General features: G+C 39.1%; 1 protein-coding gene across 23 annotated transcripts in view; it reads right to left on the bottom strand.

The window, feature by feature from the left end:
* The window catches only part of LOC145996124 (coiled-coil domain-containing protein AGAP005037), a 1,065,133-nt gene that overhangs the window by 297,681 nt on the left and 748,267 nt on the right, over window positions 1-19,185 (bottom strand). For 2 of the 23 annotated variants that reach the window (XM_083132418.1, XM_083132422.1), the window contains exon 1: window positions 16,313-16,612. The exons of the other annotated variants lie outside the window; for them this stretch is intronic. The gene's annotated coding sequence lies outside the window, so the exon portion shown is untranslated. Of the gene's footprint in view, window positions 1-16,312; window positions 16,613-19,185 lie in introns of those variants that run through there. 23 annotated transcript variants of the gene reach the window in all.

Raw genomic sequence — 19,185 nt, 5'->3', positions numbered from 1 at the left:
CTAGTGTTTTATGGGGAAAAGACTAATTTTGCCTCACGACTGCCATCTGTTGTCTTTTTTGCATACTATTTACCTTCTTCGATAGTTGATGATAGAAGAGAAGATAAATTTTGTTGTAAATAGGATTCTTGTCAGTTCGTTAGGAACCAATATAGTTGAAAATGTCACTTTCCTTTCATGAAATCCTTCACAATTAATATCAATGCACTTTAGATTGTCTACGTAGTCTATGTAAACTACAACCCAATGTAATCTACGCGTAGATTACGTGTAGACAACGCATGTAGACGTAAACTTATAGTGTACGGCACATCACTGCCCCTGAGTAATGGAAAAATCATTTAATATTGTAACAATCTATATAACATTTTTGAAAATGTTAAGTACAAAGAACCAAATCCCAGACATATCACCTTTCCAGACAGGAAATATCTAGAAACATCTAAGGAACGTCTTGTCAGACATTGACGAGCTTCCTTGATCGCCATCGTTGTAAACAGGTGTAAACATTTGCAATCAAGGAAGAGACTACAGGTGACTGAGTTGGCATCATGTAGAAAATTCGACTGGGATAAATGTCTTGGAGAACGGGGCTCAGTGAGTTACGAGCATTAGCAGAGAGAGAGAGAAACCGTGTTGAGGCGAGTTGTAAGTCAGACTCTATTTTACAGTCATGACCATAATCATATCTTGTCCAATGTCTTGTTTATGTGCATCACACTTCAGGAAAAACGAAGTAAAATAAAGCAAATCGACCAAGAAAAAACTGTCTTAATTTAAATTATCCATGAAAACACAAATTAAAAGACTCGAATGAAAACCTTACAATAAAAATTGCAGGACTGTACAGCTGAAATTTACATGAGGCATCAACTGTTATTTACAAAACGACCTCTCAAGGCTGCAACACTGATCAAGTGAGCTTCAAAACGCCATTTTAAAGATGGCGCCTCCTCTACACACTTGACCCAGCAAAGAGGTGCTTGGTGCTTGCCCTCTGTCAGCCTAAAACTTACAGAAATTTCTCGGCAAATGAAAATACAATATCTCTGTGCATCCTTACCGCACCAGCAAGGTTGCTAATGGAGGAGAAAGTTGGGACAATGGCCTCAGTTCGCAGCACTATGACGCACTCCCCCCAAAAGAAGTATGCTCCCCCTGTTATGCCGAATAATTTACTTATTTTTTTTTTTTGGTCAGCCAAAATTTGCGGAACAATATAATACAGATATATTTAAGCAATGTATATTAGTTTTGACATTGATTGAAGTAACATTTTACATAAATGATGACAACTTCTGACGTTGCAAAGTTGTTGCAGCAAACGTATTGATAATTTCCTAATTTTGCACCACTTTTAAAATTGTTAGTGTGCTGAACCTTTTTCTTAAAAGTTTGTCTGTTTGATTAACCTTGTATTAATCCTCCCCCCTTTCCAAACCGATTCCAAAAGCATAAAGAGGTGGTGTTTCATTTCAATCCCATCCCCGCGATCACCACAGGCAGGTAGAACAACTGTACATAATAACCATAACTAAGAATCAATAACAAGTCAATGAAACGTAACCACCCCCCATTTGTGTGTGAAATATGGAATTGGTAGCTAAACTATAAAATTTTGTCCCCCCCAAAAAATTCCCATGACGCCCCCTGTGGGCACCCCTGGTTCGCAGGCAGATGTGTGGAAAAGCCTTCGCAGTGGCTCCACATGTACCCATGGCCGGATTAACACGAAATTGAGCCTGATGCTTGAAATCTTCGGTGAACAATAAACACAACGACGTAATAGTTACGTCACAGCGCAAAGAATAATAGTAACTGTATAATAAGTAATGCTGTGTCTGGGCGTCCGAAATTGGGGCTCCAAATTTCATTCTAAGATTTATGTTCAGGTTAATATAGCAAAAGAAAAATGTTCAACCTTCGGAAAATTCTCGTCTGTTTTCATCTGGGCCTATTTCAGGAATGGGCCTAATGCTGCAGCATCAATAGCACCCACCTTAATCCAGCCCTGTATGGATCCCAAAGATTGTAATCTTCTTAAGATATACAGGCACGAACTCAAAGTTGAAAATATAATGTAGATCAGCAAATTTGTGCAACCCTACATACAAACTCAATCAACTCAGAAACATCCGACACACAGACAAGCGCCTAACGAAATTCACAAACCCTGAATCAAGAAAAACCAGTAAGCAGAGTCAACAAAAAAAAAAGACTAAGTTTAAGGCAAAAGATTCAGAGTTTGAAACACTGTTTTTCACGCTGTAGTTACGGACGATTTGATATGAATGGATGTGCAAAGAACTAGAACCGGAAGGGGCGTGGAGATACTGCAATGAATGACCAGCTGAGGCTCGAGACTTCGCCATCTCAACGACCACCTGTCAGGTGAGCGAGCCTCTAAACGGCTAGGCTCGCTCTTTAGTGGCGCGTGGATCTTAAACACCTCCGGTATAATCAATAAAGTCCTCGTCACGAGGCTTTCCTGAGCATAAAGCAGCAGGATTCATGCAGTGATATTTGTAATGGCTGTTCGCGATGTACAGTCTTCTATAGATGATCAAAACATTGAGTTTTCAACTTTTTCCAACAACAAATCAAATCTTCAACGTGTCCTCTGTCCGTTTATGTGTTTTTCTACGCCATTGAAAGTTTTGAATTCCCAAGAGAACAAGTAAACTTATACTCCCATAAGCGTAATGCTAAGTTTTCACCTCCTCCTACGACCATCCAGACCTCTCTCTCCAGGTCGTCACGGGAAAAGATTAGTGGGGGATGAGCAGTTTAGGGTTCTCGCGTCTGGCTGGACACAAACTGTTCCTCCTGTCCTTAACAGTCGACACTAGCGCCATGGCATTCCGACCAGAACTACAAATATGGTTGCAGATCAGTTCTCGGGTCTGTACGCTGTCACCCCAGACATAATTTTACCAAATCTGAACAAAATTAATAACAAAACGTGTAACGTGACGTATTTATCAAATGTCCATGGAAATAACTTAAATATTCATAAGATTTCTCGTTCCGGGAAAGTCCGCCATCTTGTAAAAATTCTCAGCCATGATGGATTGCAGACTATCGACCATAACTCTTCTACTGCTGACAGAGCCTCCCCGATGGCGCAGTGGTAGCGTTGTCGCCTTGCAATCAAAAGATCCCGGGTTTGATACTCGGTGGAGGCACATAGTGGTTCGAATCCCACTTTAAACTGTAGGTCCAGTCCCGATTAACCTTACTGTGCATAAAGTAAACTTAAAACATCAAATCAATCAATTCTACTACTTCACAGCAGTAGTTTCATAATTTCAGAATGAAATAAAAAATATAATTACAATTTTTTTTACAGAGAAAAACTAGGGAAAAAGTTCAAACAAAAGTTACTGGAGACTCTTCTAAACGTTTGGTATTAATTACGTTCATTAAACGTAATGAAAAACGTTCAACATATTAGACTCAGAACATTGGCTCGTATATCGAAGGTGGAATTTGAACTTTAATAATAGGGAAGTCTCTATTTGCTGCGTAAACGAAACTCTATCCTGCGATGACGCAACTGATAGGCTTAACAACAGAACAATGCTTGTCCGCAGTAGCCCTATGGTGTCACGTATTGCCAAGGTTGAGTAAGGTTGAATTTCTGGAACATGCCTGAACTCAAAACATTTAATTCGCTGAACAAAGGAGAACGAACATTGGATCAGCAAGAGTCTTGCATGCATGCAAACATTACCAGCGATGTCGAAAACAGAATATGATTCAAGTAAGAGGTCTTAGTGGTCAAATGCTGCACCGTGAAATAGTGTTAGCGCATCCCAAATAGTCTTGCGGAAGTTCCAGGTTCATTTAGAATAGAGCAAGAATCACGATCACAGACAGGAACAAAACGAATGGTTAGAACCGAGACACTAATCAGGCGAGATAAAGTGGTAGAAATTCATAAGAAAGAAGAAAAAAACAGGAGAAGAAAGAGTGAGTATGAAAGAAAGAAAAGAGTGATAAAGAAAGACAGAGTAAAGAAATAAATGAACAGGAAGTATGAGAAAGAGAGAGAGAAGAAGAAATCCTAATTTTTAGAGAAAAAAAGGGGGAAAGAAAGAATAAATACAGAAATACGGTGAGGTAGAAAGCGGAAGATGAAGACAAGAAAATGTGATAGAAAAAGATGCAAGAAAATAAACTCACAGAAGAGAGGGCAGGAAGTGAGTGATAGAAGGATACGAAGAAACAGAAGGAGAAGACGAAAGAAAAGGGATGGTAGAAAGCGATAGATAAACGGAAAAAGAGAGAGACAGACACAGTAGAAGGAAGATATATAAAACAAGCAAATAGAATGCAAAAATAAAGCAAATTAATCAAAATTTCCTGGCTTTTTCGTGCATAGGTTGATTTCCATGGTCTGTCGGAACATGCCGGAATCGAACCCACTCTCCCGACAAACTTTGTTATCTCCCGGAACGACGAGATTCAGTATTATTATCTTTACATGGCATTTCATTTAATAATTTTTGTTATGTTATTATGGCTTCAGAAGAGTCTGTGTATCTATATATTTGTTTTGTTTAATGACAAAGTGTGGTTGTTAAGTTGCTTTGATCCAATTTATTTTATCCAGTTGGTTCATTTTACTTTGCTTCTTGTGCCACTTTTGGCTAATTTGCGAAGATAGGGATGAGTGATAAGTCATAGAATTCCTTCTCTGCGGCATCTTCAGAAACCTGACATCCTGACTACTTTGAACATCCAGTTACTGCAGACCCGACGCGATATGGCCGATATGAAATTTTTTCTATAAAATCGTCAATGGAAAATTAAGATCTGAATTTCTGCTTCCAGAATTCAACTTCAGAGTTCCCTCTTGATCGACCCGAAACACCACAACTCTACCGCTGGGCTTTCCCTTATACAGCTCGCTCTATTCCACAAGCTGCCCCAGTTCTACACTACCCACAAACATAGACATTTTTGACACAAAGTATTTTCCGATCTTCCCCAAAAATGAATATTTGTTTATGTCTTATGTTTATATTTAACCTTTCTTATATTCACCTAAAACCATCTTGACTTGTTCTTGTTATTTGTTCGAGTTTTCAGTGTAAAATGGCCTTAAAAGTGCTGTATCTGAAACTTGGAATAAATAAATAAATCTGATGAATGGACACTCACAAACATCAGTGCCCAGGTCGAGATTCGAACCCGGGACCCCTGGCGTCGTAGCGCGATGTGCTAAGCACTAATATTCCAGAACATTTTAAGCTGAAGGGTCCAAAGACTGTAAAGAAATCTGCAGGAATTTTGTTCTTTAAACTTGGCAAGCCTAAGTGCAAGATGACTAATTGAAATTTGGTATATATTTATTACCTGTTATATTCGGTAACGAGGCTGTGTAGGCGGTCATCCTTGAAGAGGCACACAGACGGTTGCACGAATCAGTCACAGAACCATCTACAAATGCTTAACCACAGTAAGATGCTGAATACGTCACGAAATGAGCCGAGAACATCTCAAAGCCAGCACGAACACGGCACCAAATTCACTCAAATCACAGCAGACAAAGAAAAGGTCTTCCGTTCGATTCTCCTTTTAGCAGCAGTAACGCCTGCAGTCATACGCCAGACTAGTGTCCTGGTCATGCGATTTGGAGCTGTAGAACTTTGGACCCCTTCCAAGATTACATCCTTTCTCCTCCCGAGAACCCCTTCCCCCAAAACTTCTCCTGCACATCTGTAGAAAAGGACCAACACACTATTGATCCCCTTGCGAAGACACGTCGTGTGTTGTTGTTGCAAATTGTGCACTCGGAGGGGTTGGGAGTGGTATCAAAAGACCGTCGTCACGTGATCTGTTTACCAACGCCGGAGACGGAGGAACTAGCGTCTCTTTTATCACGGCTGACGTCTCCAAATTGAAGCTTATGGCGCAACAGGCATTTACAGCTCCTCTGACAGTCACATGCAGAGCTTTGTGTCTGCGGTTAGCAACATTGTACACGCTGCAGTCGACGTCTTGACATTACGATCATTCCTATGAATGCTCAGTCACCACTGGCGTACGCAGAGGGGGACTGAAGGGGCTACAGCCCCACATCAACATAAAAGCACTAAAAACGCTGGAAAAACCAGTGGCAAATGCCCCATAAAATGACCCCCAGTTGCAATTTTTGAGAGCAGAGCGTTCTGAGTAGAGTCCGAGTGCATTCGGAACATCTCCAGCTGAGTCTAGCCAGCGAGCCTACGAGCAGTGTACAGCGTGAGCAATAGAGTTAGGTATAGGCGCAGAGTAGAGATGACGTCAGAGGTTCACTTCTTGATTGGAGGCATCGGGAGTTATGACTCGCTCCCAAGGCGCAAGCGCAGAACGGCCAGAGCTGTTACGGAAATAATCTCACTCTACACGAAATATGTTGTTGTGTGTGCACTAGAAAGCAGCCAGGGTTGCCAACTTTTCAAAAACATTGGGTTCTTATAAGTTTAAAAAAAATCTCGGAGATATTAACGCACACCATACTAGCTTTTTTAAATCTGTTACTAATTTCAATACGCAAATATAACAATAACAAATGGAATAATAACAACACGACAAATTATTAGGTGCGCTAAGTCACCACGCGCCCCCCCCCCCCCCCCACAAAAAAATCCAGCGTACGCCAGTGTCAGTCACCATATTTTATTCTACAGTGTAGACATAGATATTTCGCATGATATGGTTACTATTTTTCCCGGACATGTCCTACACTTTTAGCCTTATGTTCGCCGTGCGAGAGGAATTTGAAGAAAATCATAAATGTCCTACATTTTGAGCATCAAAATTTCCAAAACTGCGGGGGCAAGGTGCCTAAACTGGAAGGTGGGGTCAAGGACAGTTTACTCTCACATGGCACATAAGGTTTAGCATAGTGCAGGGGCAAAAGTAACAAAGAGTGGGGAGGGCAACTGCCCCCCTCACCCCCCCTAATCGCTCCACTGGTAGTTACAAGTCCATGGACTGAACTCCCAAACTCAAATGTATTTTGATTTGAACATTGTTATGCTAGAACGAAGAATGAAGCTACGATCAACGAAGTCTTGTCATTTTTTAATGCCTGAATATCTTGCTTTGGTCTTCATAACAATCATGGATCTACGAAGGTATTTCCCATTCTTATTCCAGTGGTTCCCACAGTGCTATGCGGCGCGAAATTTTCCCACATTTTCACTGAAATGACACTTCTCAGTCAATGACGTTCACTATACTGATTTTCTACGAATTCTTCATCAAATTTATTCTATCCTGATATCCCTACTATATTAGGATTATCCGAATATCCGCATTTTGTGGATATTCCTAATTTAAATGAGCGTGGAAGTACGTTTGAAGGTTTCGGGGAAAGCAATTTATGCCTTTTAAAGTCGAAATTTCTTAGCAATTGTAGTGAAAAATAGATTGCACAAATGGCTACATCTGAACTATCAGCTGCTTGAAAAAGTTTTTAAATTTTTTTTTAAATAATAATGATAATAATAATTAGAGCCCGGAAGTTCAGGCATTTATTTTCGTTAAAATAGGCAGGCAAAAAGGCATTTATAATGTGGTAAATAGGCACTAAAAATGAAAAAAAGGCAAAATAAACCGAAAAAAGGCACATTTAGAAGTCGCTTATTTTTATCTATAATTTCTGGCAAAATGTTAAAATCTAAATTGGGAAGAGCATTTCAATTTTCTCCGTCTTGATTGCACATAACTACAAGGTGCTTTTTAAGTTCTAAACATTCATTGATAGTCGTCTGTCAGAGAGAATGTTTTTCATAATAGAAAATGATCTTTCTACTTCGACAGAAGTTATTGGAGCATACATATAACAAGCTAATGTAGCTGGACTCATTTTGGTAACAGCATTTTCACCTTTTAGAATATCACAAATTGTTTTCAATTGTTTCAAGTTCTCATTTGCACTCACTACCCGTTAGCACTTTTCCGCAACAGCTCACCCCTTTTCTCCTGGCACTTCCATCATCTGCTGCATAGATTCCTCGAAGATTTTCATGGATGCTATAATTGTAATTGTCTCTGGCAATGCACCATAATGTGCAAAAGTAAACTTGAATAGCAAAGGAGTTTTTTCACTTCACGAATTGAAGCCGCTTCATTTTCTGGAAGAGCATCGATCACCTCACTGATTTTTTGAAGGTTGTTAGCATAATATATAGCTGCTGATATCCAGGTTCCCTATCTCGTCAAGACTGGTTGCGGAGGTAAACTAAGCTCAATCGCAACTTCCTGAAATTTTCGGGTTCGAGAGGGAGATTTCAGAAATATTTTCTTTGTGTTCGAAAACAACCTGTCCACTTCAGCAGTCAATCATGCACAAGAAATGTTAACCGAAAGGCAATATCCTGACTCAGCATGAAATACTTTTTTCTCACACTTTTCTCCTTCAGAAATGTTGAAACATGCGTGAGTTCAATATTACTTAAATAAGGCGAAAATTATTCACATACTAAACGGAAGAAAAATAAATGCCAACAACGTCTTTTGGGAGAAAAATAATATATATATACAATTTTTTTTTTAAAAAAAATGTCAAATTTCATTGAAAAAGGCAAAAAAAAAAGGCATTATAATTAAAAATAGGCAGTGGGGTCCCAAATAGGCAAAATGAAAAGGCTTCCAAAACATTCGAAACAACATAAGAAACGTATATCCGGAAAAAATTTATCAATATATGCAGTAGATAAAAAGAGGCATTTTGCCAAACTTCCAGGCTCAAATAATAATGATGCACCGAACTGCCATGTAAACATTCGATGCGTCTTGCAGGTAGGGTATTTGAACTGCTGTGTGTTGGAAAATGATAACATTTGTCTTTTGTTTGCTGTGGAAAATGCACAAAGATGTCCGAAATAAGACGAGAGCGAATTATAGCAAATTGGACTTCCGATTTGCCGATTTCCTCCTCTACAACAATCCTACAAACACAAAAAAATAAAGCACAGTCTGATTTGTGTGAATAAACGACACAGACATGCAAACAGGAGTTGAGCAGAACATGGCGATTAATTTGAATCTATTTTTACCCCGGAATGGCGGTGTTAAACCAAACACACTTCCCCATTACAACGGAATTTGCCAATACCTCGACACAAACCCATACACGCAACTCTACCGTTTCAAGTCGAGAAGGGCGTGCTCTACTAAATAGAGTCCTTACTCACCCCTCTGCGTCTAAACTTGGCCAGACGCACTTGTGCGTCATGACGCATGAGCTGCAGGCGGGTTTTTAATGCAGCGATCCGTGCAGCCTCCCCTCCCCCAAAACGCACCACGCTGCCCAGATGAAACGCGTCTTATTTCTCCTCTCCGCACGGCAACACTGATTGCTTTATTTGTGCAGATACAGTGTTGCCAGATGTACGCAAGTTCCCGTGCGGCGAGGCAAGAATGACAACATGCACTTCATCACGTTTACAAAGGGACCGGGGGTGTTTGACGACGCGGAAAATTCAAAGATCAACCCCAGGCGCTCAAGTCAAATATATAGTTTCGCTTGTACAGTCAAGAGAAATAGTGGGCTGAACCCCTTACTTAGGCAACACGTATAACACAAAGAGCTAACGGATTGCATATATGCAAGGATATCAGCATGAGAGAAAAGGAGAACTCTGAGAATGTTACTTTGTCAGAAATCTTCCCTTCGGTATTATTTTCTCCCATGACTACATTCTAACCCCAAGTCTAAATAAAAGAAATCTCCTTTTCACTTCGATCACAATACGTCCTTTCGCTTCAAGCAAGTCTCAATGAAAAATCTCCTTTTCACCTTGACTACGTTGTCACCTCAAATCCTAATGAAAGAAAATCTCCTTTTCACCTCGACCGAATCTTAATGAATTCGACCATTCGCTTCAAGTAAGTCTCAAATGAAATATCTCACTTTACCGCGAGTACATTTTCACTTCAATGAAGTCCCAATGAAATAAATCTCATTTTCAACTTAATCAAATCTTAATGAAAGTTCTGGCTTCAAGTAAGTCTCAACGATACATCCCCTTTTCACCTCTGGCACATTGTCAGCTCAATTAAGTCTGGATGAAAGAGAACCCGTCGATCAAATGCTATTGAAAGTATTCCTCCTCCTCTTCAAGTACGTCTCAATGAAACACTCATTTTTCGTCTCTGATATATTTTCACTTCGATTAAGTCGCAATGAAAAAAACTACTCCTGCTGTTGAGTATCATTGAACGTAGCCTTGTTCAAGTATCGAGTAACTCTTAATGGAAAGAATCTTCTTTTCGATTTGAATAAAATTTCAGACATATCCCGAGTGTGTCTCCGCAATGAGTAAGTTTCAATGAAAGGGGTTTCGCTGTATACAGCGCGAGTGCGAGTATATATCAAGTATTAAATCACCTGTCCCTCTCAAACTCGTATTGACAAGAAAATATTTATAACTTTAAATCTTTGAATACGCTTGATATGCTGACTGAAACTTTCAATCTGAGATAATCTTGACATGAAACAACGTCTCTCTACTGTTTTATGTTTGAAACTTTCAATCTGAGATAATCTTGATGTGAAACAACGTCTGTCTTCTGTTTTATGATTGAAACTTGCCTTGATATTGAAACTTTCAATCTGAGATAATCTTATAACACCATTAAGCCTTGTTTCCATGATTATGAAAAACTAAAATATGCTGACCAAGGCAGTAATTTATTACGAAGTGAAATGTAAAGAATGTCAGAGTGTGTACATAGGAGAAACGAAAAACAGGCTGAAAGACAGGTTGAAACAACATAGGGATGATGTACGACTTAAGAGAGAGAGAAATGCAATATTTAAACACACGAGAGAAACAGGACATGACATAGAGTGGGATGAGGCTAAGCTGATAGGAAGGGAGAAGAGAATGCTAGTGAGAAAATGGAAGGAAGCCAAGGAAATAGAGAAGAAAGGTGAAGAAGACACAATGAACTGGAATGGGGGACTGAAGTTAAACAAAGAATGGAAGAAGATGTTGGAAAGAGTGGAAAGGACAAGAGAGAAAGAGGAAAGGAGAAGGAAGAAAAATGAAGGGAAAAGAGTGTGAGATTAAAAGCCCAACCACATTCTATATGGAAGTAATTGTGTTTAGCCTTTTAGGTGAAAGTAAAGTTGGCAAGTGAAAGTCATCTGCTAGAAAGTTCCAAACAACTTTCTAAATAGTCTGGAGGGAGTAATGTTTGTATATATATAATGGTCTTTTGTGGTATCTGGTTACTTTTGTACTTGATACAGAGTCTGAAGAAGACCTTGCTAGAAGGTTGAAACGTTACGTTCGTTTATGTTTTTTTATAAAATAAATTACTGCCTTGGTCAGCATATTTTAGTTTTTGAGATAATCTTGACATGAAACAACGTCTCTCTACTGTTTTATGTTTGAAACTTGCCTTGACATTGAAACTTTCAATCTGAGATAATCTTGATGCGAAACAACGCCTGTCTTCTGTTTTATGATTGAAACTTGCCTTGATACTGAAACTTTCAATCTGAGATAATCTTGACATGAAACAACGTCTCTCTACTGTTATATGTTTGAAACTTGCATTGACATTGAAACTTTCAATCTGAGATAACCTTCATATGAAACAACGTCCGTCTTCTGTTTTATGATTGAAACTTGCCTTGATATTGAAACTTTCAAACCGAGATAATCTTGACAAGAAACAACGTCTCTCTACTGTTTTATGATTGAAACTTGACTTGACATTGAAACTTTAATCAGATCGAAACCTGCGATCTAAGATACTCTTGATATGAAACAATGCATGTCTTTAGATGAAACTTACTTCGACATAGAAACATTAATAAAATTGGAACTTGGAATCTGAAATCGATGCGAGGAATCTCGTGAATGTTTTCAGTCAAATAAATCTTTCACTTAGAATAAGGATCAATGAAAGAAATCAATTTGGTAACTAGGTGCCGAACAGATTTCGAAAAAAATATTGCAGTCTCGATTATGTATCGATGCCAGGCACCTCAATCTGCTCTCAAGATCACGATCAAGGTTTAGCGCACATGCTGTACAGCCATATGGGACCTTTCTCTCGAAACACGGACGTTCGAGAGACAGGGTATCTGGCTGCCACAGCTTCCCTTCTTCCTTTCAGCTTGGCCGGCGAAGATAAAGAGCATCCTACGAAGTGGCAACATTCCACTTGAGAGAACGACTTTTGTCCGGAGACGAAGAAAAACGAGGTGTTGCTGCTCCCACCTTCCCATCAACCCTGCCAACTTCATGAAAATGGAGGGGGTCTCCTTTCTCTGCTCATCTCTACCGGGAAAAAAAGTTCAGCATTCAGAGCAGGTCTCTGAAATAAATGTCTATTTCAGAAGCTCTTTATTCTTTCTATTAACATCTCGAAGGTGTCATAAGTGATGGATATAGTGACGGTTCTTCAAGACTAGGACAAGGATTTTCCTGAGCTTCCTGGAACTTTAATTCGACCTGTCGCATTGAAACTTTCAAGATCGAACCTAGCACTCTTTAAACGAATCCTTATTATGAGTTTTGTCACTCAAATTGACGGGTCTAGGACATTGGTGCCGGGCATTTTGGTTCCAGAACTTTTTGGTGTCTTGGCATTTTGGAGCTTATCATTTGAAGTCTTCCTCCTTTCTCTCTTGCGCAGCCGTTCACCTCTGACCAGTGATGTGCCGTAGACTATAACTTTACGTCTACATGAGTTGTCTGCAGGTAATATAAGCGTAGATTACATTGGGTTGCAGTTTACATAGACTACGTAGACAATCTAAATTGCATTAAAATTAATTTTCAAGGCTTTCATGAAAGAAAAGTGACATTTTCAACTATATTGGTTCCTAACGAACTCAAAAGAATCCTATTTACAACAAAATTTCTCTTCTCTTCTATCATCAACTATGGAAGAAGATAAATAGTATGCTAGAAATACAAGAGATGGCAGTCGTGAGGCAAGAGTGGTCTTTTCCCCATAAAACACTAGAATATTTCCTATATTAGGTTTCTTCCTAGGTGAGAAATTGTTCAAATTTGGATGAAAGAGTATGAAAAGTTCTCTTCACACATCAGCAACTGATACGCAGTATAATTTTCTTTTAATTCCAAGGCGGCCTTTGCTAAATTATCACCTTTCGCCATGTTGTTTACATAGATTACGTAATCTACGTGTATAAAATTGTCTACGTGTAGAATGTAGACTATCGTTGTTTACGCGTAGACGCACATCACTGCCTCTGACCCACAATTAACTAACTCTCTCGCCTTCTCAAACCCTAAGATTCATGGTTGCATCAACACAAGCCTTCCATCTGACCTTATCGTGGGCAAAATCAATCCAATCTTTTCCATCCTTACAGATTTCCTTTAGAGCATCTCAACGTTATCCCTTCGTCGTGGCCTTCCTACCATCAGGCTTCCCAACAAGATTCTTCTAAACTCTTCTTTCCTCTCCCATTCGTGAAGTATGACCTCAGTCTTCTTAACTTAATTATTGTAATAATATTGGGAGACGAATACAAATTGTGCAGTTCTAAACAATGTAAGTGATAAAGCTATAACATTTGTGAACGAACATAGTCCTTCACCAGGCATTTGTGGATTGAACACCTGATTACTGAACAGTGAATTAACGAGCATTGCCAGCAAAACGCAACAGAGCAGTCAACAAGATTCTATTGTAACTATTAAAATTAACACTAAGCATTCTTGAGTTTTTATCGTCTCTCGAAAGGCATATACAATCACAGCATATACAGTCACGGAAAGTTAATCAGGAGTCAAGAGGTGAAAGGGTTTGCAATAGAGAAAAGTGCTAGAAAAATATCTAGCACAAAAATGCTGAAACCAAAATCTATGTTACCAAAATTACCTAGCACCTCAGACAAAAAAAACTGACACTAATGTTCCATCAGATCGAAATTAGGAAACTATACTCTTTGTGCGATAAATAAGTAATTTCTCAGCTAAGAAACTTGGCACTGAATCCTGGTCAAACAGATGAAACCGGCATCATTTACAAGGAAATCATAAATACTTACATCCCTTGGACTGAAACTTGCCTTGACGTTGAAACATTAATCAGACTGAAACATGGGATCGGAGTAGTTCTTGATACGCCGGATCCAGTGGCCGAGTGGTTAGCACATCGCACTGCGACGACAAGGGTCCCGTGTTCGAATCCCGATCGGGCTTGGTTGTTTGTGAATGTCCATTCATCAATTTCATCACTCATCCCCAACTTCGCAAATTAGCCAAGAGGCACAAAACCCGAAGTAAAATCAAATCAATCAACCAATCAAATCGATCTTGATACGAAACAATGCGTCTTGTTTCATAATTTACATCTAAAAATGAACTGAATGAAGAAAGGGAAACATGGGCGAAGAAAGTTGAGAGAGGAAAGGTGTGGATGTGGTAAATAGTCGATTTAAGGAACAAAATTAAACAAAGCGGACAAAAAAATGCACTTAGGAATCGAATCATTTCCTTGTAGTAAACTGGTTCGCAGGCATTTTGCATGAAATAAGAGAAATAAGATATGGCTCCATCTAGTGTCAGCTTCGTTTATTTTTATAGAACAGTAGATAAACATATGTAAATGGATGAAATGAAACTTAGGAAAAGTATATAACAGAATGGAATGGGACAGACATGCTTTGGTCTCATGGAATGCATGAATGAGAAAGGAATAAAAATAATGATCATAATACAGAGACAAAACAATGCTAAAAATAATACCTTGAATTGAGTAGTATTTAAGCTGTGAATGAAGGCATGAAGCAAGTTATCATTAACAGCATATTGCGAAGGGTAATAGCAAATTCAGGAGCTGGCCCCTTTTTTCTCAGGGTCCAGCATTATCGGGGGAGATGGGAGAAATATGGCCCAAGAAACCCAACCAAGATAAAGCTACACATTTGGAAATACGATCTTAAAACATTTAAGTTATAAATTAATACAAGATTGGATTAAAAGTAATTAATTCTTGCACTGGAGCGACCTTCCTAAAGAAGACTCAACTGGTGACAGCATTTATAATTTTGCAATACATTCTAAGATCGACTCTACCATATAGTTGCGGATTTGAAAATTCGGCTAGCAACAGTGCAAAAAAGTATAATGGCATGTACGTATACTATTCTGGTTCAATGATACACGTGATACAGAAAAACCACTAATATTAAAACAGTCTGTACTCATTATTTTATAAAAAGTAATGGAAATTTCGATAAGCGAACTCAAAATATTTTTGGAAAATACATTCTTTTAGCACTGAATTTGAAAATTTGTGTAGTAAGTGCAGTTTTAAATCAAATTCAGGATTCACAATTTTAAAACCAAAATGTCAATTTATGTGGCACTTTTGATGTGATTATTCAGCGCTATAACACCGAAATTTTATTATATTTACCACTTTTGAATCTGAAATCGACTGTTTTTGTACCGAAATTTTGTTTTATTTACCAAAAACATGTGCCTGTACACATGTACAACATGGAGAGACGTAAAAAATGAGAACATACATATGCAACATGCTGACACTAAATTGTGTACGTATTCAAAGTTTCTTTAATACATATATTTATTTTACGTAGATTTCTCAGCGAAAAAAAACTTTACTTTCAATGCTTCACTGTTGAACACAATAGCAACAGCGGTCTCGCTACAATACCTAACATTTGGGCGCTCAATGTGCGACATATGACCCTGTAATAGTTAATGTTTTCAAGGGTTTTGAATAGGGGGTGCGGACGAAAATTAGGGGGTGCTTGCTCCCCTGGTTACATACCTCTTTTTGTGTGCGAGTTTGGTCTTTCTTAGTAAATGTATTTTTAATTACGTGTCAATGTTATCATGAGATTTAATGATCTTGGTTAGAAACACTGTTTTAAGGCACTTAGAACCACAAGATTTTACTTAACTGACTGGTGACATACAAATTTTCATACCCCCAAAAAAGCTAGCTCCCGAAATGAAATTACAAACACGCCACTGGGTGGGGGCATCCCCACAAATCAAAAATTTTAATTCCCACAGTGTTTGGAGATTAGAGAAAGTTCGATACAGACCCCCTAACCAGGAGACCCCTAACAAGGGGTTCCTGTGTTAACATCAAGGTTATTTGTGGTAACCCGCTTACGGTAACTTCGCAGTTAACCTAGAAGCAAAAGCTACGAGCTACAAATCCGAGCACCATAGCATAGACAACGGTTAAAAACCAGCTCTGACTAGGATTTCGACTCGTACAGAAGGACAAGCCCCTATTCTTAGACATGAACAAGCTTTTCTAACAAGAAAAAAATCGTACTCACATCCCTAGGATCGCCAAATCGCCCTGGCTTCTTCATAGACTCACATCTTGGCTCCTCTCCGATCAACCAGTCACAAAATAGGAATATCTAGGGGAGGAAAAATAGACTGGGGATAGGGTGGGGGAGAAATGGACAAATGTGAAACTTCACTCTATCCGTTCTACTTTGGACCAGCGGGGTTGCGATCAAAACACTCTCTATTCTCTCCCCCTTTCCTTGGTCTGTACGTTACAAAAAAAATCACATCACATACGAATCACATCCCGCGGGATACACTCACACACGTTCGGTTGCCATAACGACCGAATCTGCACTGCTCGCTCGCTGCTTCTCCCAAGCTCCCAGAAACGCCCTGCCCTTCTCGCAGTGTTGCCACCCCCGCGATTCACAAATTGACTAGAATTCCTTAAAGGGATCCGATAGCGACCTGACTATAAGTGAGACAGGGACTTGCATTGGCGTACGGATACAAGGGGAAGGAGGCGAGGGGGGTAAGCCCCCCGGAAAAAGAATGTCACACTGGAATTACATATTAGGTAAAGGTTGATTTGCTTTATTTTACTTCGCTTCTTGTGCCACTTTCGGCTAACTTGTGAAGATGAGGATGAGTGATGACATGATGAATGGATACTCACAAGCATCCATGCCCAGACCGGGATTCAAACCCGGGACCCCGGGCGTATTAGGTAAAGGTACAGTTCCCTGTGCAATATAGCACCGTGCCATGAAGGCACATTTAGGGGATGTGGGGGCATTTTGGAGATGATGTGATCAGCACCACGCTCGGCCGCCTTTACCCCCCGCGTGGCAGTCAGACGCTCTACCGACTAAACCACTGCGGCTCTAGGAATTATATAATCCCTACATATAATTTACAATAATATAAATGTACATATACATGAATAGATATATATCCCGCAGTAACTTGAGTTATCATAAGTAAGGAACGTAAGATCTAAGTTTGAACAGTGCAAGCGATTAGAGGGACTTAGGGGGCAGTTGCCCCCCCCCCCCGGTTTTGGTACCAAACCGTCGCTACTGTCATTGAACCAGTGATGTGTGTCCACGCGTAAACAACGTAGACTCTTTTATTTATTTATTTCAGAATTTGAACGCAACAGGTATATTACCCATTCATGGCGTTCATTATACAATAATTTTGTGATAACATTATTGAAAAATTGCACAGATCAATGTAGTATATAGACAGAAAACATTTAACAAACATACAAGTCAGGTTCTATCATAATTTATGTAATTTTAGTATACTCCTTTTCAAAATTGCGGTCGGTCAAAATAAGTGCACACTGTTTTCATTGTATCATTAAATGTTTTACACATATTCCAAATTGGGGATATTGCCAGAGCGTTGGTTCTATTACGACGGAGGCTGAAGAGTTGCCTTCTTGGTCGTAATTTGCTTGAGGGGACGTAGAAGTCGAGCTGCGACAGGGCGAAAGGAGCTTCGATGAGATTATTTACAATTTTGTGGAGGAAAATGAGCTGATGCATGATGCGTCTGTTGTTGAAAGTTGTTGGGTTAAAATATCTGAGAAGGTTCTCACGGGATTCCATTTGAGGGTATATACCATCTAGTTTGTACTTTAAGTGTCTTAAGAATTTACTTTGAATTTGTTCTATTTTGTTTATATCTTGCTGGATTTGAGGGTGCCACACTATGCTTGCGTATTCAATTTTCACTCTAACGTAAGCATTATAGAGCATCATTTAGCTTCCGACATTTTTGAACTCTTTGCATGTACGCATTATAAATCCCAGAAGTCTGTAAGCCTCGTTTGTTACAAAGTTAACGTGCCCGTGAAATGTAAGTTTAGAATCAAACAGAACTCCTAGATCTTTGATTGTTTCTACCCGTTTTAATTTTTGTTTATTTATGCAATAGTCGTATTTTATTGATGTAGTGTTTCGAGTATATGACATTTGGTAACATTTTTCGCTATTTAAGATTAGTTTTGTTGCTTTCACACCATTCCACAAGACTGTTTATGTCCGCTTGTAACTCGGTGCAGTCACCGTAACTGCAAATTCTTTTGTATATTTTTAAATCGTCCGCAAAAAATAGTTTATCCGATTGATTCAGATGTTCGTGAAGATCATTTATGTACATGAGAAAGAATAAAGGACCAAGGTTAGAGCCTTGGGGAACTCCGGATGTAGCTTCAAATTCATCGGAAGTATTTTACTGAAACGTGACGTACTGTTTGCGGTTTGTTAAGTAGGATTGACACAATTGTAACATCGGATTCGATAGATTGTATGATTTCAGTTTTTCTATTAAGATTCTATGGTTTACGGTATCAAACGCTTTCGAAAAATCTGTATATATTACATCTACTTGAGCTCCGCTATCCATAGCGGTTGCGATAAAATGAGTGATTTCTGATAGGTTTACATAAGAAACATGTTGATAAGGAGATATCACTGATCGTATGTGATAAGAAATGTGCTTGTAAAGAATTTGCTCTAAGAGCTTGGAAGGTGCTGCCAGGACTGCTATCGGCCTGTAATTCTCTACATCATTTTGCTTATTTGTTTTTGGTATCGGGGTATTTTTTGCTAATTTCCTTATATCTGGAAATGTTGAGGTGGAAAGTACAAGATTGAACAGCATGTGCAGAGGGTATTTGAGTATCTCACCGCATCCTTTAAGTATGTAAGTCGGAATTTTATCGGAACCAACACGTAGACAACGTAATCTATGTAAACAGTATGGCGAAAGGTGATAACTTAGCAAAGGGCGCTGTGGAATTAAAACAAAATTATGCAGCATATCAATCGGTAATGTGTGAGAAGAATCTTTCATACTCTTCCTTACAAATTCGGACAAATTCTCACCTAGGAAAAAAACTAAC

Source organism: Lepisma saccharinum, chromosome 12, assembly GCF_977018435.1.
Source record: "Lepisma saccharinum chromosome 12, izLepSacc3.1, whole genome shotgun sequence".
In the NCBI taxonomy this organism is placed as follows: domain Eukaryota; kingdom Metazoa; phylum Arthropoda; class Insecta; order Zygentoma; family Lepismatidae; genus Lepisma; species Lepisma saccharinum.
This window is presented reverse-complemented; position numbering and strand designations above follow the sequence as displayed.